This window comes from Callorhinchus milii, unplaced genomic scaffold (genome assembly GCF_018977255.1).
Source record: "Callorhinchus milii isolate IMCB2004 unplaced genomic scaffold, IMCB_Cmil_1.0 Scaffold11, whole genome shotgun sequence".
NCBI classification, from domain to species: Eukaryota; Metazoa; Chordata; class Chondrichthyes; order Chimaeriformes; family Callorhinchidae; genus Callorhinchus; species Callorhinchus milii.
The window spans coordinates 15,923,729-15,948,883 of NW_024704752.1; positions in this window are offsets into that span (position 1 = coordinate 15,923,729).

The following is a 25,155-nucleotide window of genomic DNA, read 5'->3' on the forward strand; positions in this document are numbered from 1 at the left end:
ACATGGCTGAGAATTCTGCATATCTACTGATTTCTGGTCTATCCTTATCTGGTTAATCGCATTTCATTGCAATCTAATTTTCAAAATTAAATTACATTTACAAACGCTGATTTTAAAATTAATTCAAGGTGGAGTGGAAAGGTTTCTTTATTACATTGCAGAGTTTTCCAATTTGGGCGCACAATTATAGATTAAAAAAAAGCTCTTATCACCTTAATACTTTAGCAGTAATAAAGTTTAGTAGAACAGTCCTCATTTTTTTCCAATGCAATCACCTGCAAGAAAAGTATAAGAGTTAACATCTCCGTTTCAATGCTTGTGATTCATTCAATTTTATCTCTGGCCAACGCATTTCAGTTATCTCTGCTGCAGCTACTGTATTAAGACTGATCGACTAATTTGCAGGTTTCCAATTGTGAGCTTGGACGCCCAATATCTCTTCCATTCGAGATAAAGAAGGGATGACATCCTATACTAGGTAGGAAGGAGGTAGCAATTGATCTCCAAAAATCCTTCACATCTCCCTCCCCAGGTCTTTGTCTTTTCGTTGCAGTGTCTTCCAAACTAATTTAAACTCTGCACACAAATTCAGTCTTACTACTGACTCCAGTTTCATTACTGATTCTGAATGTGAAGTTTTGGATTGTCCTCATAATCAATGCATGAAGAAAACTTTCACTAACTATAATGTTAAATGTGGAATAGGTCAGTGAAAAGGAATCCAGAGTCTGTAGATCGACTCTGTCAACTCCACATTTTAAATAAAGCCACTGAATCCAATTAATAAAATATTGGTATCATCCTCACTGTTTAAATCATAATGCAATGCTGATGGTATATAATAATAATAATAATAATAATCCTTGCATTTCATACAGCGCTCTTCATGTCTTCCAGATGTCTCAAAGCACTTCACAGAATATATCGAAAAGTGAATTGACTATATTTGTGGGTGAAACACGGCAGCCAATTGCAGTGCCACAAACAGTCGTGGATTGAAGTGACCAATTTATTATTTTTTTTCTTGAGGGCTTATCATCAGCCGTGTGGAGTAAGGAAACTTGCCCAAAGTTTCACCCTGCCAAGAATCGAACCCAGACCTCTCGCTCGTGAGGCAGGTGCTCTAACCACTGAGCTAAGATGCCCACATATGAGTGCAAATGTGGGCATCTTAGCATCTGGAGTCAGTATAAGCAAGTTATCTCTGGCCATTTAAAGGAATAGTGCCATTATTGCATTCTTGAGTTTAACTTGTGTCATAGAATATTTATGATCGATAATTGGGCAAAAGTTCCTTAGTAGGAAGACTAAAAATTTAATCCTAANTTTTTTTTCTAAAGAATAATTACAAATCCTATGGAGCTTTGTGGTCTAAAATGATCTGATATGGCACTCCTAACAGCTTTGTACAGTCAGGTTAGTCCCAAATTCTCTTCATTTCCATCTATTTCTAAAAGGTAAATTCAAAAAACTTACAAATAGCTATCTTCCCCAAAACACGCTTTAAAATCTAAAGCTTTTCTTTTACTAGGATGCGTAGTATTCAGCAGAATGTGATCCTCATCCACACAGCTAGCTCGCAGATGAGATGGTCAGATCACGTTAAACTTTCATTAATCAAGTCGCCAGAATTCTTCTTCTTCTTCCATTGCTTTTCTAAAGAATGCATTGCAAGAAATGTTTAGTTCTCTGAATAGATCAGGCTGCATGAGATGGAAAGCAGGCTAAGTTGGGAATATTTTGTCTCCAGAGGTACTACAGAACTTCTGTCTTTTAATACAATGAATAATGAATCTATCTGCAGTAGAAGCAGAATTTGTGGAATTTTCATTCATCTCCTGACTATTACTTAATTTTAAATGGATGTTTATAACCACTGACCTCTTGCTGATTCCATGTATCTCCTCTGACAAAGTTCTACAAAAGAAGCGGTGACAGTTCTATTTGCTCTCCTAATAAAATAATAAAATCAATGTGGTGTGCAGTGAAACCCGGGAAAGTTTGGACTGGGTCACTCAGTGTTTGGCCGAGGTGTGTCATTTTTTTTCCATGGTATATTTAAAAATCCACACTGTTTTAAACTTATTGTTTATCTATTGAGCAGTTTGTATACAACGTAATATTTTCCTAATTTTCTGAGAACTTTTTGACCTTCCGATTTTCTCACCTTTGTTTTTCAGTGTTAACTTGGCTCAGTTGTTTGTTCTCTTCTCGGTGGCAGAAGTTGTATTTCAGTGGCGACCTAAACTGTCTCACAACCTAGGTCGACAGTGAAATACAGTGCTGTGAGGGTTGGGGCTGTACTGTTGGAAGTGTCACACTTTTGGATGAGGGATTAACCAAGTTTGCTGTTTAGGCGGATGTTAAGCGCTCTGAGACCCTACCTTGCGTGGAGGGTGCAATACAAGTGCAAGTTGTTGTTGTTAACAATTCCATGAAACTGTGCGAAAAGTTTCTCTCTTTCTCCCAGTTTCTTGCCAACAATCCCTTCTTAGATAACAAATAAGTCATATACTTCATGCCTGTTTGGTGGTACATTGCTGTGCGGAAATTGACTGCCACGTTCGCCTATAAAATACACCGTCACTACACTTTACAGTAAATTCTGTGAAGCGCTTTGAGATGTCCTCCCAACATGAAAGGTGTTCTATCAAATGTAAGTTTGTAGGGATCAGCTGCCCTCTAATAATACATCTAACTGTGAACTCTTACCAAGTGTCAGCAAGCACCATCGAGATGGGGAGAATCAAACAAACCTGTGTTAGTTCTAGTGTTTCCCCAGTTATCATCCAGCTCAAAACAGATCAGGGCTGGATTCTGGATATGTATGGTTCACTTTAGCAGTAAGTCATTGGGGTTGACAATTCAGATATATGTCCACAGATTTTGAAAACATCACTGTTAACATTACAGGAGCTCTGTGTAATATTAATTAAACATTTAATTGCGGCAGCAATCCCTGGTTAAGCTATATAGTGGCACTGATGATAAACTTCAGAGGTCTGTCCTCCCATCTGGCATAAATGACTTTGAAGCGAGACCCTTTGTAGTAGAAAAAAAGGAGAGGAGGGGGTCTGTGCTTCATTTCTCCTTCCATATTCTCACGTTAATTTGCTTCATAAGCTGTGTCCATTTGGATGATTAATTTTGGTCGGGCGGCTTGGTAACCGAAGTAGTGAGCACCTGCTTCCTATCCAGATGGCAAAGAATCTGTTTGACAGAGCTACTTGTGAGTGCTGGGAGTTTGTGGGTTTGCTTCATTTCCCATGGGGAGGTGGTAAAAGGGAGATGGCATTTGTGCGACAGGTACTGCGGGCTGGTGATTATTCGGGAGTCATTTGGTTTGTGATGAAACTCGGCCCACACATCCCACTGCTTCTAGCACAGAGTGCTATCTTTGACAGTGAGAAAAGAGAAAGAAATAATGAATCAAGGCAGGAATAATGTTTAAAACATTTATTTCATTAATCTTTTGTATAATTTTTGGTAGCATTCCAGCTTCTCTTTCTGCCATGTAATAAAGTATATTAAATTATAATTTATATCCATGAATCAATGTTGGAATTTTTACAACTTGCTTCAGTGAACTTACATGTGCATTATGTACGAGACTAACATCAGGCAGACTCCTTTGACTTCAATAACATGAATTAGCTGTCCAGCTTTCCTCACCCTATCTCATTCAGTTGCTGCATGTTAATGGCAGGTACATTTAGACGCTGGTATGTGCTGAGCAGCTCAGCAATCAGTGACTACAGAAATTACTCACTTCGTCTGCTTTGGAACAACTAGCAGCGAGGATTAAGAAAAGTCTAGAGAAAGAAATCATTTAATAAAGACAAGTAGCCTGAATTTTTGATGTGTAGCCATGAATGGCAAATGTCTTTCGTCACTTATGTTTCAGACTCTTTAAAGATGTATATACATTTCCATTAAGGAAAAGGTTAAGATTGAATGCAAAAAAAGCAGACTTTTTAAGCTTGCCTTTATTTTACCAATCTTCTTCCCTCTCTCTCTTAAAAGCACTCGCTTTCTCTGAGGTACGGATTCCACAAGCCCCAAACTCTATTTTACTGTGTCAGTGGGGTGCTGTGAGTGTAACTCAATGCTCCTGGCTTGCCTTCCAGTGTTCAAAACCACTTATTGATGTCAAACATTAAGTGAGAGAAGTAAGGTGGGATATGGAGAGAGGGGAGGGAAACACCATCATAAAATAAGACAAGAAAAGACTGATTGAAGAGTGAAATAAGCAGATGTGAAAGAAATGCAACTGCTGAGGATTTCATTGTAGATTTTGTTAACTCTGGTCTGTTGTGAATCATGATTTCACACAACACATGGAAACTCATTTTGAACCAATTTCTCTTTAACCACCTTGAGGATAGACTTAAAATGGATCCAGACAAAGCTTTTCACCCTGTCAAGAAGAGGGCAGAATATTAAACAACCACAAATCTGTTGAAGCTTCTGATAGATAATGGAAAATGAATGGTCTTAGGGCTGGATAATTACCAAGGCATCAACATTCATCAGCCTCTTTATATTTTCAATTTATTTAGGCATAATAATTCAAACTGGTACAAAGACATTTTCTACCAAAGATACAAAACCAGATTACCTAATTACATAAAATAGAAAAAAAATCATCCTATGTACATCAACATTGATAACTAGGATCAAGTGAATGCACCCTTTGCTGCCTACTTTATTTTCTACACAAAGGTCTGATCAGTTCAAATGAACTATCATTTATAGTAGTTAATTAATATCTTTTTAAAATTATATTGGATACCCCCTTGTGATGTGATCCCTGCTTGCTTTCGCCCACCACTCCTTCAATACGTCAGGAAGGTGTGGGTCACAGCTTACACCGCTCTCACCACTTATGTCACTTTCCGATCAGCCAAAATGAGGTACATATCAGCAACTCCTCCTCCGACATGAAACAATTCGCTTGTTGATCCATCATGTCTCTTAACTGTCGCTTCGCAAAATTCACTCAGTGAGGATAAGACAGGTCAAATGTTAACTAAGGGTGGGATTCGAACTTATGACCCTCTGGTTTGGAATCCAATGTCATACATTACTTTGAAAGCTACTGGGCCCTTATTTCTATGTAGGAAAAGTTTAATGTAAATCACATTTATTTTTTGATCCCTTTTTCTTTGTTCCTCCACTTGTCCAAAAGGAAGTTTCCTGACCTGTGGAGCAGACAAATGGCACCCACTGTATTTAGAAATAAGGAGAAAGTCAAAACAAGAGTGTCTCTGGTACTGTGATATGCTACTGATTCTGTGGACAGCTAAACAGTAGAAATTAGATAACTAGTGCAAAAATAATTTGTGTTTATATAATGCCATATAATGTAGAATGACCATCAGGTGAATAGGAACCAGCCTCAATTGAGACTACAGATGAGAAGAAATGTTTTATTGTGCCATAATGTCATGGATATGCAGATTAGACATTTGACAAAGCACTTGATACTGTTTTGATTAATCTCTCCAAGAGTAGTTGGTCAATATCTGATGGGCACCGGGATCAGATATTCTGGCTTCAGTATGGACTGAAATCGCAAGTGATGTGTAAGTCATGGCAGTAGAGTAGAACAGGGTTCAACGGTGTGTGGTTCAATGGATGTTTTGCTCAAGTACATTTGGAGTTTATGGAGTACCTCCAAATGCAGAACTTTCCTTTTAGAGATAAAATGGGTGGGGTATGTTATGATGAAATGGATTGTAAATGTTCTGTGGAAGAAGTGACCTTGATGTTTTCTTTCCTAATTTTCTTGCTGTGATATATTTCTCTGATGTTCCAAATGCACAAGATTGATTCTGAGGAATGTTTGTACTGACAAAGATGGACTTTTGAAACTACTCCGTGATGTACTACGCCTGCATTTTGAAGGTCACGTCAATTCCTTACAAGTTAACAATCTGTTTAATACAAAGTTATTATTCAATTGTCTGGACTGTACATCTAGATCTAGTAACTGAATATTATTTTTATATAAAGGAACCACTGAAACTTTTAAAAAAACCTTCCTAACTTTTCAAATGAAGTAAATGAATTCTACCACAAAAGACATGTGAGACATAACAAAGACAAACTGTGTGACTCACAGTTTATACCTGGTAAAATGTATTAGCTGGCTCAAAATTCAGTAAGTGAGAACTAACAATATTACGCTAACAGAAATAGACACAATAGGAGCAGAGAAAGACCTGTTATTTCCAATAACTAGATTGTAGTGCAATACATATAAGTATATCCTAACACAATTCACATGTTCTTGTCCACTGAGTTTCAGATTACTGCGGGCTCCAAAGGATAGTACAGAACAGAGTTTAATCTACCCTTGTTTCTCAGTAGTGTACGAGTAAAGGGACTAGAGTCTTGGAGGGAATGAACAGATGGAGTAATCTTTCATGTTTCCATAGCTGCAGTAGATTGTATTTCTTTGCCTTTCCCACTTTTACTGAGAGTATTGGTCGGAGTTTTGAGCTCCTTTTGTCCTTGCTGTAAACCTCTCTTGGCTCCTCACTCTGGGAGCACAAAACTGGCTCAACTAGTCCAAGTTTTTTTATTTATATTTATGCTCCACACAAGCCTCTACCTCCTATTCTCCCCTAATCTCTTCTCCCTCATGGATGCATTAAATTTCCTGTTAAATGCATTGATGCTTTTTACTTCAGCCACTAGATCCGGCAGTGAGTTCCATATCCCTTGTTGATCTGCTAGAAGCTATCTCATATTTATGCCCTCTGTTTTGGACAAGTGGAAACACCCTACCAATGTCCACATTATCCAATCATTTACCATTCTCAATCCTAAGTTATGTATTGCCATCCTTTCTTTGTATATTATCACAGCTTAAGTCTAAAAATAGTATCGTTTGCTTTTTGCTAGAATATGCTCTAGTATTTATACAAGCTTAATTGGAAGGTTAATGTGTACTGCAGTAGGTCAAATGGATTCTACAGTAGTATGTGTGTGTAAACAAAAGTCTTACGGTATTTGCCTGTAAAATGTTTGACTAATTTGCAATGCAAATTTTATCCATTAGTGTCGACTCAAGCAATGTTAACTGATTTGTGTTGCAATGGACCATTCCGACATAAACTGCAGGCCATAAAATTTAGTATTTTCACTATTGCTTTTGAATTGATGCAATGGTGCTATTATTTGTTTGCAATCGAATGCAATCATGTAATACAAATAGAAAAAGTTGTTTAACTGTAGATTAATAGTTCACATTTCAGTGTGGTATTTAATACTATACAATGTTACTTTCAGCCAATTTGTCTCAAGGAGGATATTGTTTAGAGGTGGCATTTATAATAAGTATTTACAGTATATTCTGTGAAGTGCTTTGAGACGTCTCGAAGATGTGATAAGGCGCTATATCAAATGCAAGGATTATTATTATTAATAAATTATTGAATGGCATGATGCAGCCATTGGGATTGATATCCTGAATCTGTTGTTTTCAGGTGCATGACCAACTGAGCTACCTATGATACTATTTCAGATAGAGGATGTGCATGATGCTATTCTATTAGAGAGCATGTCAATAATGATTTCTGATGAGGCCTATGCTCTGATGTGATTCACCATGGTAATTAACTTGATAACTCACCGTCTGGACTCACAGATGAAGAATGGTCACTTAGGTGAGATACAAGAGGCTAGTTAATGTTCATTGGCCCATATCCAAACCTGAGTCGGTGCCTTCTGAAAAAACGAGTAGAGAGAATTGGAGAGGGCAAAAATGCATTCTGTCTGCATTAATTACTGTTTCAGAACATTTGAGATGGGGAATGTGCAATCATGTAGGTCAGTGACCTACAAAGTCGGGGATTTTGCTCTGAACATAAATCTTAAAATGTCCAAATATTTGGGGTCCTAAAAAGTGAGAGAGGCTAAAATTGCAATTTCAAATTCACACATGTATTGCATATGCAACTGAGCAAAGGTTGAGGCAACTGGCATCTGTTCCTTTATCATTTGGTTCCACAGCCTTGTTGACCTCCTGTAACTTTGCAGGAACATATTGACTTTGTATACAATGTTCTTTAGACCTACTCTCTAGTTCTGATCTGGAGAGATGAGATGATCCCCAAATCACCTTTTATATTGAAAATGTGTATGAAAGGCACACAAGTGGGAGGACAGACTCGTCATTTGATTCACTTGAGGAAATGATGCTCACAGCAGATTTTCGAACCTCCAAACCACAGGGGATCAGCAGTGAAGTTATTTTTCAGTTACTTGAAATAGAAAATCTCTCTCTCATCAAATTTGATGAATTCCAAATTGCTATAGGACCTTTAAACTGAAGTTAGCTGGATCGGATATTGTAGTCTTCATACCCTACCCTCATCTGCAGTGATAAAATGAGAGTCACAGGAAGGATAGGCTGATCTTCCATGAAAGTTATTTTATCCAACATTTTTCCGATCCATAACTATAAACTGCACTGAGTAAAAAGAATGAGTGATAAACAAAACATTCTACACTTTGGGTCACTCAAGGAAAGCCTGTGCTCATTAAGGGAGGAACATAATAATAATAATAATAATAATAATCCTTGCATTTGATATAGCGCCTTATCACATCTTTTAGACGTCTCAAAGAGCTTCAGTATAAAGTGAATTGACTGTATATTTTCTGGGCGAAAGTATATTAATATTGGGAATGAATTCTCATTGGGACCCCATTGCTCACACCTAGTGTAAAAACTCTGGATGAAAGGATAAAGCCTGCATCCGAGCGTGTCTGCGCCTGAGCTCAGAAGAGAACATCTGACTGAATTGGATATAAATTAATGACATTGTGGGCAGTTTCTGCTGCGATCCACAACCTCCTCCCCTCAGGAATGGTTCAGACTATCCAAACACATTACATGTCAGACTCCTACAGCTGGCAGGGAAAGGAGTCTTTGTTTCATCCATCTGAGTTGGATTCTTAGTCACGTCCCAGAGGTGAAAGGCAGATTGCTAACCCACTGTACTCCCCAATCCCCCAAGGCTAGTCTACTTTTTTCCTGTATTTGACTTCCAAGACAACATATATCAAATCATGTTCTTTTAAGAGCAGTTGCTAATTGGTCCATTAAAAGAGAGATGTAATGGGGACAAGTTAAGTTTTAAAGTTATTTCAAAGTAAAATATTACTGCATTCAAAATGTATGCACTAAATTGGTATACTGTAATGTGCCTAAAGTAGACCCACATTGACAAATAGCTGCGGGAAAACGATCCCTAGAATTTAGTTTTGCTCTTATCAATCAGAAAGAGCTATTTTCTTCCCTCTCTTACTGCAGCTCTCTGATGAGTTCACAGTGAGTAATACAATTTTTAAAACTTATTCTTCGAAGTGCTGTCAAAAATACAATGCTTGCTGCACACTGTATTCTGTCAATCTGGCAGAGACTGATTCTCCACATCAATTTAAGTTGCAAATGAAATAAGATTTCATCAGCTTACAAACTTATTGTACCTCTCTCGGACTGTCTCCAGTAAACAATCCAATTAATAACAATAGTTTTATCAAAGTTTTGCCTTTTTTTTGTCTGCAGCTCCTATTTACAATCTCCAACTCAAATTCCCACTTAACCTCCAAATGATAAGGTATAGCTTGCTTGAGCACTGATGTTCAGATCTGGATCTACTATGAACTGTATTCCAGGCTGTGTGACTGTTCTCGATATGCTTTCGCTTGTATTCTCAGTAGGGAAGAATCAAATCTCCATTGAAATAATAATAATCCTTGTATTTGATATAGCGCTTTTCACGTCGGGAGGACATCCCAAAGCGCTTCACAGAACACACTGTAAAGTGAGTTGACTGTATATTTATGGGCGAACGCGGCAGCCAATTGCGCACAGCAATGTCCCACAAACAGTAGTAGATTGAAAATGACCAATTTATTATTGTTTTTGGTTTTGGAGGGATTATTATTAGGCGTGTAGATTAAGGAAACTTGCCCAAGGTTTTGCACTGCCTGGAATTGAACTCAGGTTTCTCGCTTGCAAAGCGAGTGCTCTAACCACTGAGCTACAGGACTCCACTGGGCATATGCTGGGCATATCATTTCAGAAAACTCGGGTTCCATTTAAATCAAGTCATCCCTATTAAACATTAGATAGAATCTCTTTTCCTCCTCATCCTCACACTGAGAGGAATTGGATGTGCATCCGTAGACTGCTGAGGCTGAGTGCAGTACTCCCGTACCTGCTCTATTATGTCAGCCCTCGTCATGGTGCAGCCTATTCCTCCCCAGTGCTCAAAAAATCAAAGTAAAACATGGCCGAATAGTAATCATTTCAACTATTTCAATTACAATGCTTCTAGCCAGACATAAGCCATAATCAGGGATGGAGCTTATTGACAATACTATGTAAACAATATTGCGCCTATATAAAAGGAACATGTGTTGTACTACAATCCCACAAATTCTTTCAGTGAGGGATAGGTTTTACGGTTTCCAAAAATGATTCTAGGCCCAAAAGGTCTAACTTGACTCGATTAACAATTCTTCTCTGCTTGTATAAATAAGTGATTAAATACAGTACGGTAGCATAGAGTAAATGTGCATTAATAAACATTGCTCTCCCACCTCCTCTCCCCTCATACACACACACGTATAATTACACCCAATTTTCTCTCACGTTTGGCTCCTTATGTTGCTGAGTCTCTACCCGTGCCTCAGTCACCACTGATGCTTTCTTGCAGCAACAGGGAGCGCTATCGGAAACATCCAAAATGCTCTCATTGAAACATCGCATCAGTGACACCAGAAAAGAGAATAGACCACTCTTACTGGTATTGAAGGTGCCGGGATAGCCCTCTATCATTTCCTGGAGCAGACTGAGGAGTGCAAGGAATGGAGCCCAAACTTTTAAAATTCCCAATTGCGAGGATCGTGCCTTTTTAATTCGACTGACATTTTTCGCGATGAAGAAGTCACTTGTGGCAGGATGTCTTGACTTGTTGTGGATGGAGACAAACCGCTTGAAGAAAAACTGGTGCCAGCTGCTGACAGTGCAGTACAAGAATGTCATTATTTCATCATTCCAACCTAATTGTATCATTAATTAATTCGGAATTAGTCTCTTATGAGACAGCTTTGATCGGCGAAGGATTTCCCTTGCTGCATCCAAGGAAATGGTAGTTGATTACTTTAATGAAGAGAGGATTGGAGTGTTAACTAGTCTCTGTTCTCCCAGAGGAGGCCAAACATTGCAATTCACCTTGAAGGCATTCAGAAATCACATCCAGCATTGCATTATTTACTTTTCCTTTTCCACACTGAACGTGCGACTACTAAGCTTCTGTCTATTACAAATACAAACAGCTAGCCTCAAGGTGCAGTTAAGATAATTTGTTTACGAAATAAATCAAATTATGCGAAGTAATGAGCTTCCTACTTACATGCCATTTATATGGCAGCTCTGTCACCACTTTCTCTGGGGGGTTACAATGCAAAGCCCTGCGATGTTGCAGACTACTTGAGAATATGTTCAAATAGAGCCGATGCTAGGCGGCTAGTAGTAAAATCCTGCTCCATTTACATTGCTGGATGAAATCCAAAGCACCAGCAGCAACATAGAAATGCCACTGCCTGTGTAATCTAAATGTGCATTTGCACCCTCGTTTCTGAGACTTGACTGTTCATCCCATTCTGCAGAGCTAATAATAATCTTTCCATTTGAAATGGCATCTTATCAGGTGAAGGTAGGGACAGCAATAATAATAATCCTTGCATTTGATATAACGCTTTTCATGTCTTCTAGACGTCTCAAAGCGCTTCACAGAATATACTGTAAATTTAATTGACTGTATAATTGTGGGCGAAACGCGGCAGCCAATTGCGCACAGCAGTGTTCCACAAACAGTCGTGGATTGAAAATGACCAATTTATTATTGTCTTGTTTTGGAGGGATTATTATTAGGTGTGTGGAGTAAGGAAACTTGCCCAAGATTTTGCCCTGCCTGGAATTGAACCCAGGTGTCTCTCTTGTAAGGCGAGTGCTCTAACCACTGAGCTACAGGACTCCGCAGTGCAATTGGCCTTGGAGTCCTGGACATGGGAAAGGAGAAAATCAGCCTGTGTTGCTCATCAAGTGAAGTGATTCCGGATATTGGGCAAGGAGAGGAAGATGGTTGTCTAGTCTTCAGACATTTACCGACTAATAGAAGAGAACAGATGAAAAATAGTCATTTGGCAAAATAATGAGGAGAAGCCAGCACTCCAGAAGACTTTACTGCAGTATGAGTTAATGCTTTCAGAAAATGAAGTGGAGGAGATAAAAAAAATCATGCAAAACAGAGTAAACTACAGATTAGAATTTATTCTGACTAAATGAGTGAGAATCGGGTGTATATTCAAACTGCTGAATAAGGATAGATGCCAGACAGCTGAGGACACAAACATTTTCATTAAATAAACACCAGCTACCCGTCTATCTCAGAGGAACAAGAATATTTTACAAAATAATAATAATCCTTGCGTTTGATATAGTACCTTATCACGTGTTCGAGACGTCTCAAAGTGCTTCACAGAATATACTGCAAAGTGAATTGACTGTATATTTTGTGAGCAAAGCTAAATACAGCTCATGTTTTACTAAAATGAGAAGTTCACTAATAGTTTGTAATCTTTACCCGTCTTTCTTCGGCGTTTGTCCTTCTTGGGTAAGTGGCCAGAAGACGAATACGTTTGCAGCATTGCATATGTTCATTGTGCAGGGAAACAAAAGGAGTGACTTTGGACAGCAGGGTTGATCAGTAAAACAGATTGAAACAGCAGGTTGTCCTGATCGCCAGCTGGGGCAATGTGCTGATAGGAATTTTTTTTGTTTTAAAAAAAAGCTTATGTTTTTTTTGTGGGGGGCGGGGGGAGAGAAACACAGAATGTTAACTCGAGTAAAATTAACATGATATTTTACAGAAAAGCCAGCTTTCAGCATTTATTGTGCGAAGCTTTTCATTCTTCAAGTGAATGTGCTGAATTTACCAAATTGTGCAATAAAGAGAAGCTTATGTAGGTAGTGTGTGGAATTTCAGATTTTCGGGGGATTAATAATTTGAGTTGAGGAGGTTAAGATCAGGGTTTTTGTTTGCAGAAAGAGATACAGGGCTAACACTTCTAACACTAGGTTACTATCTCAGGCCCCATGTTATAAGTCAGCAAAACAAAATGGGCAACTTGCAATCAAAAAGAATTGACCCAAAAGCAGCCTTTTGGTGTAGTGGGCAGAGTTGCAGTTTATGAACCAGACATTTAATGGTTTGAATCCTGGTGTGTGCTGAGTTTGCTGCTCTCCGCTGGGGTTATATGGAGAAGCCATCTTGGCACTGGTCTTCCCAGGTTTAAGAATTTACACAGAATGATATGGCACTGAAACAGTCCATTTGATCCAATTAGTATTTTAAGCTGCATTTTAAGAGAGATCAGTATTTAATCAGTATTTATCAGTATTTTCGCCTGCAAAATATAGTCACAACACTTTACAGTGTATTATGTGAAGTGCTTTGTGATGTCGCAAAGATGTGATAAGGTGCTGTATCAAATGCAAAGTTTTTAATTAAAGCTGCTGAAAAATAATTCATTAATTTAAAGATAAATAAAATGATGAAGAGGACAAATTTATCTACAAATACACGATCACGATAGATCACAGTAATTTCTGATGTCTCAAGAACATGATAAGGCAATGCAATGCAAGGATTATTCTTAACATTAATCGGAAGAGATTGTTTCTGTAAAAGCAAATGGAATATTGATTATCAATCTTTTAAACTAAAGTCGGGCAGATATATCGCAGGGGAAACTAGAAAAGTGGTGTTTTAGTTTTTCCACAGATTTTGAGTGAAGATTTTAGACAAATTCCAGATGCATTCAAAAGCAGCTCAGGAATATAGAACACATGTAGGGGTCAACATCTCCAGGGCAATTGGGTCAAATTGGATAGAACCCCAAATCCTTAAGGAAATGAACAAGGAAATAGGTGAGATATGTTGATGTTTGAAGAAGCCACATAAATATAGTTGTTGCACGTAAGATTTGGCGGGTGGCTCTTGTAATTGATGTCCAAAAAAAATGAGAGGAATGTAGTAACTCAAGGAATTATGCTCCAAGTTATCTCATGCTGACTATGGGGCATTTTTCATGTTTACCCAAAGAACGTTGAGAGCAAAAGGGAAAGTACACATGGTTTAGGAAACAAAACACCTTGAAAATCTCATTGTAACTCTAGGAGGTGATTAAATTATTGGTTTATTGGTCACAGGACCTACAAACCATATCATTGTTTGTTTTCTCAGAAGCATCTTAGAAGTTTCACATTTGAGACCCTCAAAGAATATGAAAAAATGCGATTGCTTGAGAGAAAATTGTCTTGAGAAATAGAAAGCAGAAGGGGATGTTAAATCGACAAATGAGATTATTTGTCAATCAGTGCTGGGCTGGAGTCTCGCATCAGCCATTGGGGGAGCTGTGATCCACTGTGTCCCGTGACATGCTTCAGAAAAAAGGTGGCGAAGATATGTAATTGAAAAGGCTGGAGCACGCATTTGAATTTTACAATGCGATGCTTGGCTATTTCTGCTAATCTCCCAATAGGTATGAGGATTTCAGACAGGATTCCACTGATGTTTGTTTGCAGGAAAGATGCTTATTCACGGGGTACTGTCTTAGGCCATTATCCGCTTTATAAAGATGTTTTTTCAGTCAGGTTTGTGGACTTGACTGTTATTCAATGTTTGTGGGGGGAGAGATTCAAAACACAATGCAACAGCAATCCTAATAAGAAATGGAATGCATTTTGGATTATTGCAATTTTGACCCTAATGTTATTTGATATACATGATAGTTAGGATTATGCATTGCAAAGCTATGCTTGTTTTAAGTGCAATTGATGTAATAATAATCTTTGCATTTGATATAGCACCTTATCACGTGTTCAAGACGTCGCAAAGCGCTACACAGAATATACTGTAAAGTGAATTGACTGTATATTTTGTGGGCTAAAACATGGCAGCCAATTGCGCACAGCAGTGTCCCATAAACAATCATTTATACACATTTAAATATAAACAGTGTTTTATAAGACATTAAGAACTGCATTTCATAAGATTGGAATATTGACTTTCAATAGCCATGCACTGGTGATTAAGAGTGAAATGTTCCTTCTTACATCGTGAGCAGTGTAAGACAGGACATAATTATAAGGGATGAAATTTGTGGTTTTCATTAAAGCGTTCCTTAATTTATTAAAAGAAAGCCTTAAGGATAGCCTCTCCAGTTAAACAGCTTTCTCAGGGTTTTAGCAAAACCACTTTATGACCTTGGCGGGTGTGAGTGATTTTATTTTTAAGCTTCAGACTCTAAATTGCTCTCCAGCTTGTTTTTATTTGTTTGATATTGCTTTCCCTAGGTCAGTGTGCCAAAATAATATTGCTTTCACTGCATAAGAAAGCCGAAATCCACACTCTCCTAGGCCCCCCCAAAAATGGCCTATAGGTCTGGCCTGAAGAAATATTGCAAATTATACTATGTACATTTATTTCCACCTGCAACTCTTTCCACTGATCCTTTGGCAAACTCTTGTGTTTTTCTCCTCCATCATGTAGGCAGAGCTTTTTGACCTTTGCCCCTGATGACAGTATTGCATCCTTGCTCTTTCAGCACCAGCGGCCAAGGAGTTACTGTAAGGCAGAAGTGTTTATATATTGTTTTCCTGGAAGAGCTCCATTCAAAGGAGCCTCTAATGATAACCCTCCGAGGGACACTTTAAGGAATACTGCATATTTCACCCTTATAGTTACATACTGCATCATATTGATCAAAATGCAGTAATGATGAGCTCTAATTATATAGATGTATCTCGTCCAACCAGAATAATGAGTCCACTGACTTCAGCTTGATGGCGATCTTTGCAATGTCTGAGACCCTCCACGATTCTGCATCATTCCCCACTTGTATTTTTTTCCGGTTTATGTACAAACTGGCCTTGTTGAAATGCCCTAAATGAAATCATAAGCAATCAGTCCAGGGTGGGAGAAAGCATATCAGGATATGACTGAATTCAAACACTCATGTTCACAGGGTTTTAAGTGATTAAAACAGGATGGATAATTAGACAAGTGCTGTATGATTTGTGAATGTACGTGTATCTGTTCTCAAACAATCCTAACATATGAAGAATATTAACATTTCAGGAAACTAGATATCGCAGAATACAGTCATGCCTCAGTAATGTCACCTTTACTGACCTAACATCCTCTACAAATTCAATTTGCTCAATTGTCTGTCTCTCTCCTGAAATGTTTTCCTGTATGTCCATGACTAAGAAAAACAGAATTTTCATTTTGCATCCTGTACCATTAGAAAGATAATAGATATTTTAATAGAGTAAGGGAAACTTTTTCTAACAGCTTGCACTTGAACAGCATTATACATGTAGAATAATGCTTGAAGCACTTCACCAGGATAGAGTGGAAATCCCATCAAGATGGAGTCTGCAGATCGGAAAGGGATGATCAAAGAGCTGTTTTTAGAAGGACTTTGAATCAGAGATGCAGGATTCAAGAGCAGGACATAGTAGATGAGATTTGAAACAGGGATAAGAGTGTGGAGGCAGTTAAGCATCAAAACATTATCTTGAAATCCATGGAATAGAGAGCCAATGAAGATGGGGTGATTGGTTCAAAGAACCTAATGTGGGAGAAGATACCGACTGCAGCTTTCTAGTTGTCTGAGGCTTCTAGAAGGTTCATCTAGGAAGGCTATTAAAATAGATCTTTTGAGAAATCCAGTCTGGCAGTGATAAATAATAATAATGTATTATTTCCAGCACACTGGGAAAAATTCCTTTCTCTTTTTATATAATGCTGAGTGTTAACAACTGAGCCAGGCTGATACCTTAAAAATCCAAAACTCACACATCCTGCAGGACTGTGAATTCAATGCAATACTAACCAGCCACTTTACTTGTTGACTCAAATAATTTAACGGCTACTCTGGCATTTTATTAGCCAAAATCCCCAGCTGTTTAAAAATAATCATATCCGAAAATCTCCTAAGCAGGCTGCACCTAATAAAGTAAACACAAGGAAATGTGCCCGAGGCTAATTATTAGCATATGCTAATAAATTATTAGTAGTTTAAAGCTCTACCTCCTCACAGTGTTACCGTTTGTCTATCAGTAGGCGGCAGTTGATTTTGATTGTGAACATATTGTATGTCATAGGTCAGGTTCACTTGCCACTACAGGACAGAAAGCAGCATTGAGATGAGTTGTTCCTTCAAGTCTGTACCCATATGATTGTGTGTCTGTTCACCACACTAACCCCCCTTTATAGGGCTTTTGATAACAATACTCTATTGAATTGTGAGTGTGGAAGTGACACCAATGCATCTCACAGGCTACTTACGAGAAGAAAAAAATGTTGCAAAGATATAAAGAAAGATATGGGATACATTTAACAAAAGGCAAAACACTGCAGATGCTGGAAATCTGAAATAAAAACAGAAGTTGCTGGGAATACTCAACAGGTCAGGCAGCATCTATGGAGACAGGAAAGTGAGTTAATGTTTCAGGTCGATGACCTTTCATCAGAAATGTATGGAATACATTTACATGGTTTTATGCTTAACCATTTGGGGTAATTTTCTTCTGACTGCCCCATCAGTCTTCACGTCTGCACTGTCAGTTCAAAAAAATGTCATGTTTGAGGGTTTTTGTTTAATTGTCTTGCTCTGTCGCTTACTGGAGCTATCAAATTTATAAAACATAAATAAATGTTAAACATCCTTTTCTGTTAACATTTCTCCGTGTGACAGCTCAAGGATAGCTGCTGAACGTGGAACTGAAATACAGAATGTGTCATCGGCATTGGCACTTAAGTGATAAGGTGTTAACATATAAACAGCTTTTTCTCCCCATTCCCAGCTGAGCTCAGGTAACTGGGCACAGAACAGGGATATAGGAACTAGGAACATAGGTCCAAGGTTCCGTCCCATGATCTAATAGAATTGCAGAACAGGCTTGAGGGCCATTCAGCATTGAGGGGATGTCTTCCAGGGTCTTAACATTCACTTTAATTCCTGAATTGTTACACATAAAGTCAGTCACAAGGCAAGCATGTAAACAGCCCTGTGAAAATAATTACATTTTAGTGTTCTGCCTCTAGTCAGAGATGAAAGCCACTGCACAGAAAGCTGCATAGAACTGAAGCATCCTAAGCGCTTAAATCATTTACCCATCCATTAAAACGTGTATATATTTTAACGCATCCTGTGTTTATGGTAGGATGAATATCCATCAATGGTTCAGTTAGGGTACATTACGTTCATAGAGTGGTTTGCTTTGCAAAGATGTATAATTATGTCTTGACTCATGTTCAAGTCATGAGCACTTGAAGGATAGTACAGAAATCTGCTCTGGTGCTGATGCCCAGCCCCTCTATAAGTAGAGGGGTGTAGTCCTGATGGATACTTAGTAAACTATTTTTGGAATGGAAGCTTATATAAAATCTAAACTTCATAAAGTTGTATATGTTTTTACTATAGTAGGCGACTAGTATCTTGTGTAATTATAGTACAAAAAATCTAAACGAACATTCCAGCATCAATTTGGTACAGGAAGGAAATAGAGCAAATGGTCACTATTTAATTTACAGTGCAACATGCAGGATATTATTATTTTTGTGCATTAATTTAAAGCTCTCTGCTGCAATTCTGGCTCATTAGAAGAGGATGGGCCCAAGGTTATAATCCCTCCGAGCACAGAAAATAGTCTCTCGCGAAAATTATATGTGTGCAATAAAATTGTCTTAATGTTGCATGTGAATTTCAGGTCTTGTAAACAATCTAAGTATATCCACTGAACTTTCAATACAATTCTATAATTAGAAATCAACTGGATTTTTAATTGTTTCATCTTTTTCACATGTTTCACTTTGCCATCAGTGGTCAAGCTGCAGCCACTATGCTTCTGTCTGCTGTAATTCTCAAATCAGAATCACTTTGCCTTGCTACCTCTCTCCATGCTTTCAGAAAACTGCTTTTAAAAAGAAATAAAGCCAGGGATCGTTTCTGCGGTCATGTATTAAACAGACCATTTGCTGAGTGTTGACTGGCTTAATCTCCCAGCCTCCTCCTCAATGATGGCTCTCGTCTCTTCGCATTACTTATAGTTTTACCAGAATATTTGTTTGGTTACCCAGGTGTTTGACACACATGGAAAACCATCAACATGTTTAAGAGAATCCAAACCAGACTGAGAATCCCATTCATGCATACTACCAACATATCTAAAAATGTGATGATTTTCTGTATTATTAGTGTTGAAAACAGTACATAATATTTTAGAAGACCCTCAAAGGCACTCTGCACAATGATGCTTTGCCCTGTGTTTGTTCAATTTGCTGTCCTAACTCAATGCCCACCAGAATGATGGTTTAACATTGGCTGATTGATTAAGATGTATTAGAATCATGAGCTGCTCCTTTCTTCTCTCAGATGTACATTTAGAAGTGGATGGTTTTACAACAATTGCTGGGATGCTTCTGTGACAGGCAGACAAAGAGGAACAACACTAATCCTTGTATCTTTAGGGAAAACAACAAACTTGCACTGATAAGGGTATTATTTGTAATAAAGAAGTAATTGTGTCCGTTTGTCAATGAGGGTAAAAACAATTGGTGGGTTGGCTTGTCGGTTATAAATTTTAATTGGTTACAAATCGGTATTTGCCGGGTTTTCCAATTTTCTCCAAATCTAAATTTGGATTGACAAATCTAAATAACGGATTGACAAATATTCCTTTGGAATGAAGAATGGTTTGTAACTGTCAACGAGAATGAAAAAAAAGCTTTTTAATTCTGAGTGACATTCATAGTTTGTGAGATAACGTGACAGAAATTCTCTCGTACGATTTGGTGAATGAGTTTAGCTCTGAAAGTGATGCAGCAAATACCCCCCCCCCACCCCAGTCTTTTGAAATGTATGTTGATTCATGGCACTGATTGTCAATACACTGCTGCATTTTGTAGAAGAGTTTTATTGTAACAAATACTTTCACTCCCCATTCTGAATTTCCATTTGCTACTGGAATTTCATTGAGTCTTGAGTCGCCAATTCATGCACTTTTTCAGCACTCAGCGTCAATAACCTATTGGATTGACCATTGTGTATGTTTGTGGTGATGGATGAGATAGCTTGATTGGTTTCCCCAAATAGCTATGGTGACAGATGGCCCCGTTTGATTGGCTTTCTCTAATATATAGAGTTGACTCCTAAGCAGGGGATGAATCTTTTAAGTGTCTGTTCTGTTTAGTGGCTTTTGTTACTTTATTTACTTTCTATAAAGCCCTAATTAATTGTTCTGTGATCAATAGGCAATGATTCATTTGCGCTCCTCTGGCTTTGAGGCAAGGCTGTTATTTCTAAATTGGTTAATGGCCCAACAGACGTCTCTGCAAGAACTACACTGAGGGCCAGAATTGAAACAATTGTTAACTTAAAAAGATGTGGAAATAAATACTGTATAGTGAGTGTACCCCCTTTTATCCCCAACCCATTATTGCCCCAGTCAGACTACTTCAAATAGTGAGAGCTTTGGGGGTAAATTGCACACTTATTGATATGCATACATCAGATAGTCTGGGCATGAGTTACAGTGTCCAGTTGTGTTCACCACTGCTAAGGTGTGTTAAAAGCTGCAGAACACACCCCTGATGAACAAGAAACACTTTTGTTGCGACTTATAGTTTCCGTGGGTGACACTCTCCCAAATTTTGAATTTTTTTTAAAATTAAGGAACCTAGATGAAAACACAAAGTCCATGGTATAGAATGCTAACAAGGTTGAAACAAGTAGCTGAGAAACAACAATGACGAGAAGAATTTGATTTACGTAAAGCTTGCATTTTAAAAGCCTGCATGTTGTATGAGGAAGGGAAAATCATGAAGGAGGCAGATGGTTTCACAGGCATCAAGTTATGGGAAAGACTGCATGAGAGCAGGAATGGAATTGGGATGATGAGTGCTGATTTCAACACAGCGAGGAAGCAGGAAGCATGTGTGGGAGTGCCATCTAGTCTAGTTTTATCAGGTAATGCATCTTTGCCAGCCCTGCAATTTCAAATTTGTTAGTCAGGTCAATTAGTCAAGAGAACAGACCAATAAGTCTCTTTCCGTCCGACTACTCACTGGGAATAATAAGTCAAACAGCAACTTGATGGGCTTGTAAGGTTTACTAGTGACTTAGAAGCAATCAACCGCATATCCATAGCTTTCCATATGTACACCGTCAGAAAGTGAAACAATTTATTAGAACTGCAAATGGAGTCTTCGAGTGATTCTGCAATTAGACTGGAATGTAAAGTGCAAAATTACTGGACTGGTTGCCAAGCTTGCAGAATCATCCACCATGAATCACATGTTGTTGCCACTTAGTGTTACCTGCCAAGTATGAGCAAATTTGACTGCGTTTAACTTGCAGATAACAAGTGGTTCTTTGGATAACACTAAATGAATGTCAACGTGGTAGTGTTCTTTCACAGAAATCCTACAAAAGCAGAATTATAAGGAAGAAATATAAAAAAGATCGTATGCTTTTGATAACAACTACTTGATGTTTGGACAAGAGAGTTTTGGGGATTGTGAAACTGCATTTCAGATGCCTTGGTATCTATTATAATAACAATAATAATCCTTGCAGTTGATATGGCGCCTTATCACGTTGTTGAGACGTCTTGTAGCGCTTCACAGAGTTTACTGTAAGGTGAATTGACTGTATATTTTGTGGGCAAAATCAGTGTATGTTTGGAGAAAGCCACTTGCATTACCTTTGCATGTTATACACAAGTATTCTGCATCCCGTGAAGCAGAGAGGGTGAAAAATGCAACATTTCATAAGATTTGATCAAATATTTGTTAATGCACAGTGGCACCACAGTAATTGGCGGGATTGAGAAATGGGTTGAGAGAGTCAAATCACCATTTCTGGTTAATTTTTTTTTATCACAGCTATTTCCTTAGGAACAGTGGCAGAATATTTGGCCTATTTTAATGTTTGACCAAATGCTTTGTTCGAAATATACTTTCGGGTTCTGCAACCTCCTTTACAAAATTAAAATAAAGATTATTTTGTACCACTTACAAAGAAATATAGAAAAAGTAGGCAGTGGAGGTTAGCCTGCACTGTTCACTAGTTATACTGATTTTTGCAATGCTGGAATATAATGGAAGGTACAAAATGGTGCAAGATAATCCCTAATTTTTAATAAATAGTTACATCATTAATGCTCAACAATGTGAAACGCTGCACAATGTTAGGCAAAACATGACAATAATTGGAAAAAACTGCAAGCCAAATTTCTTTTTCCTCTGCAGCAGAGGAAGAAGTACTACCGAAGAAAAGATTGCAGTAATTAAATGAAGAGAGCAATGAGTAATGCAATGAATGGAATGACCTCACTATTGAGGGTTTGGATGCCTGTTGAAGATGCAGGACACCTCTTCCACAGGAGATGGATCATTCTGGGACCACAGTACATGGTGAACCATCTGGGATCCCTGTACACTTGGATTGACTTTGAAGGAAAGTCACTCAACACCTTAAAGTTCATATGCTTTTGATAACTTCCTTAAGTGGAGCTTCCAGAATTCAGTTGCACACAATAATGTAACATCCAAGAACATTTCAAAGTTTTGGAAAAGGAAGTACTCGAAGCTATTTTTTTGTCAAAAGATTGCTTGCACATGCTTTACATTAGCTCAACACATAAAATGTCACTTCAAAGAGCTCTTTGTGCCTAAAGCACTGATAGAATCAAACGGGTACAATGGACAATATCTTTCAGCTTTGTTGCAGGCTTTAACCCTGTTCTTCATGTCTCAAGGGAAGGGACAATCTGGCATGCGTACACAAAAGAATCTCCACATAACACTTTCCAGTTTTAGAAAGAACACTGTAACTTTAAGAACACTAGATTACATTCTTGCGACACAGTAAAGTAAAATAAACCAGCTAATTGTTAAACTGTCCTGAAATTCAGAAGAAGGAAAGAATGAGTTCAGACAATATACAGACATGCCTCCCACATACCATGAGCCGAACAGAAAACCCAGTCTGGTGTTTTTAGCAGGGAAATCTGTTTATTTTAACACAGTGAAATCTATCAGTCAGGCCACATGGCTGGGAGTGAAAATATAATCACTGGAGAGATTCTGTTACTTCAAGACATTATGCTAAATCTGGTTGGCTGAAATATTACTGCTTTAGTGAGACTTTTAATATAAAAATCCTAGTTTTAAATGAGCGCTCTAAAATCATTCCTACCTGCTTATATATCGCTTGTGAAAAAAAACATTGAATATCTTTTAAAATTATATTTTTAATTTATTTTTCTTGGCACCTGAATTGACTCTGTTGGGAAAGCTGCTTCACAGTGTTCGTTTGAGTCAAAGCGACCAGAAACATGCTGTTTGATCCTTGGAAAATGCTGTGTTAGTCTCACACCCAGGGTGGCTTTAACTGCTAAATCTGCAGTCGGTGCCCCAGAGGTATGGAGTAAAAGTCAGGCTCGCTAATCCAATGACCCATGTTGAGTGAATATGGGGTTCAGGTTCACTTGTGAATGGCCAATTGAGCAAAATACTGGGGTACCCTACTACATTCAGCACCTTCAAGAGAAGAGTGGGAGAAAAATGCAAAGAAAAAAATATTATTTGAAAGTTTTATACACTGCTGGTTAGTTTTCTTGTTCGTTTGCCATATCTGCCTTGCCAGAGTTCCCAAGTCAACAACAACAACTTGCATTTGTATAGCGACCTTCACGTCGGGGATAGCATGAGTTTGGGGAATGAGAGATATACAGCTTTTACATATGATTTTCTTTTTGCTTTTTGTTTAAAAAAAATTCTGAATGGCCAACGTGTGTTCCCTCCATAACTATTCCATAATTAAGTTTGTTTAAAGTTCATCCTCCAAATTCTAGAAGTTCATAGCTAATGAGGCGGGGGGCAAGCTTGCTTGATGGATCATTTATCAAATATACTGGACAGTGTGGAATTGATTTAGACCTGAAAGGTCCCAGCCTCAATTCCCTCTGTGTGCTGAGTTAGCTGATCTCAGTTGGGAGAGGAACAGAGGAAGAGAAGCAGGAAGGGGGAAGGTCTCTAATATAGCCTCACTGCCCGGGAACCAGGGAGAGGAAAATCAGCAAAGGTTCCTGCTTCTGATTACTCTCCAATGACCCTTACTACAAAGTACACCTGTCTGTTTCCAGAGTTGCTGTTCCAATCAGCTAGTTTGTACATTTTTTTTAAATGGATCAATGTTGCACGAAAAGAACAGTAAAGAACTTGAGTGCCCTTGAAACGCAGACTACATGGAAGATATTCGCCAAGACGTTAGTGCTTTAAAACTGCCATTGTTTGAAAGCTGACCTGGAAAGTGGCGTTTATTTTATGTTGGATCCATCAATTGACCACAAATCATGCCATTGAAGAATTACTTTTAACTCGGGACAAAATCCAATGAAATGTTGCTTTGAGAATAAATGCAGTGGTCGGGTGGATCATTGATTGTCTCGTAGCTTGTTCATCAGGTTTAGGCAATAAACCTTCTTTGTGTCTGATAGAGTTCATGCCTTGGCTCAGTATTAAAGGTTTGATATATAGTATTTAATTGTGTGGTTAGCCACCACAGCTTTGAAACCTTACACTTGGGTTTGAGTCTTCTGTGGGAATGTCCCAAGGATTGTGTTCCTAGAGTGCAAGGTGGGGCATGAAAAAGAATTCAGAGGGTGGTGAGTTTTAAATAGTAGGGGGTCTAATTTATGGGATGGGGCAACAAGCTCCCATGTAACCTCTGCATGTTGTGCTAACCGTATACACGTGCAACTGCATGTGCATACGGGGATTTACAAGTGTACTTAATTTTATCACTCACTTAAATGGTCACTCACTCCCATGGCTGTTTGTGGCCATTGCTGTGCCCAAATTGGCTGCCAAATTCATCTACAAAATGCACAAAGTCACGTCACTTTGCAGTACATCTTGTGAAGCACTTTGAAGCGTCTTGAAGATGTGATACAGCTCTATATCAAATGCAAGGATGACTCCCTGCGCCCAGTGA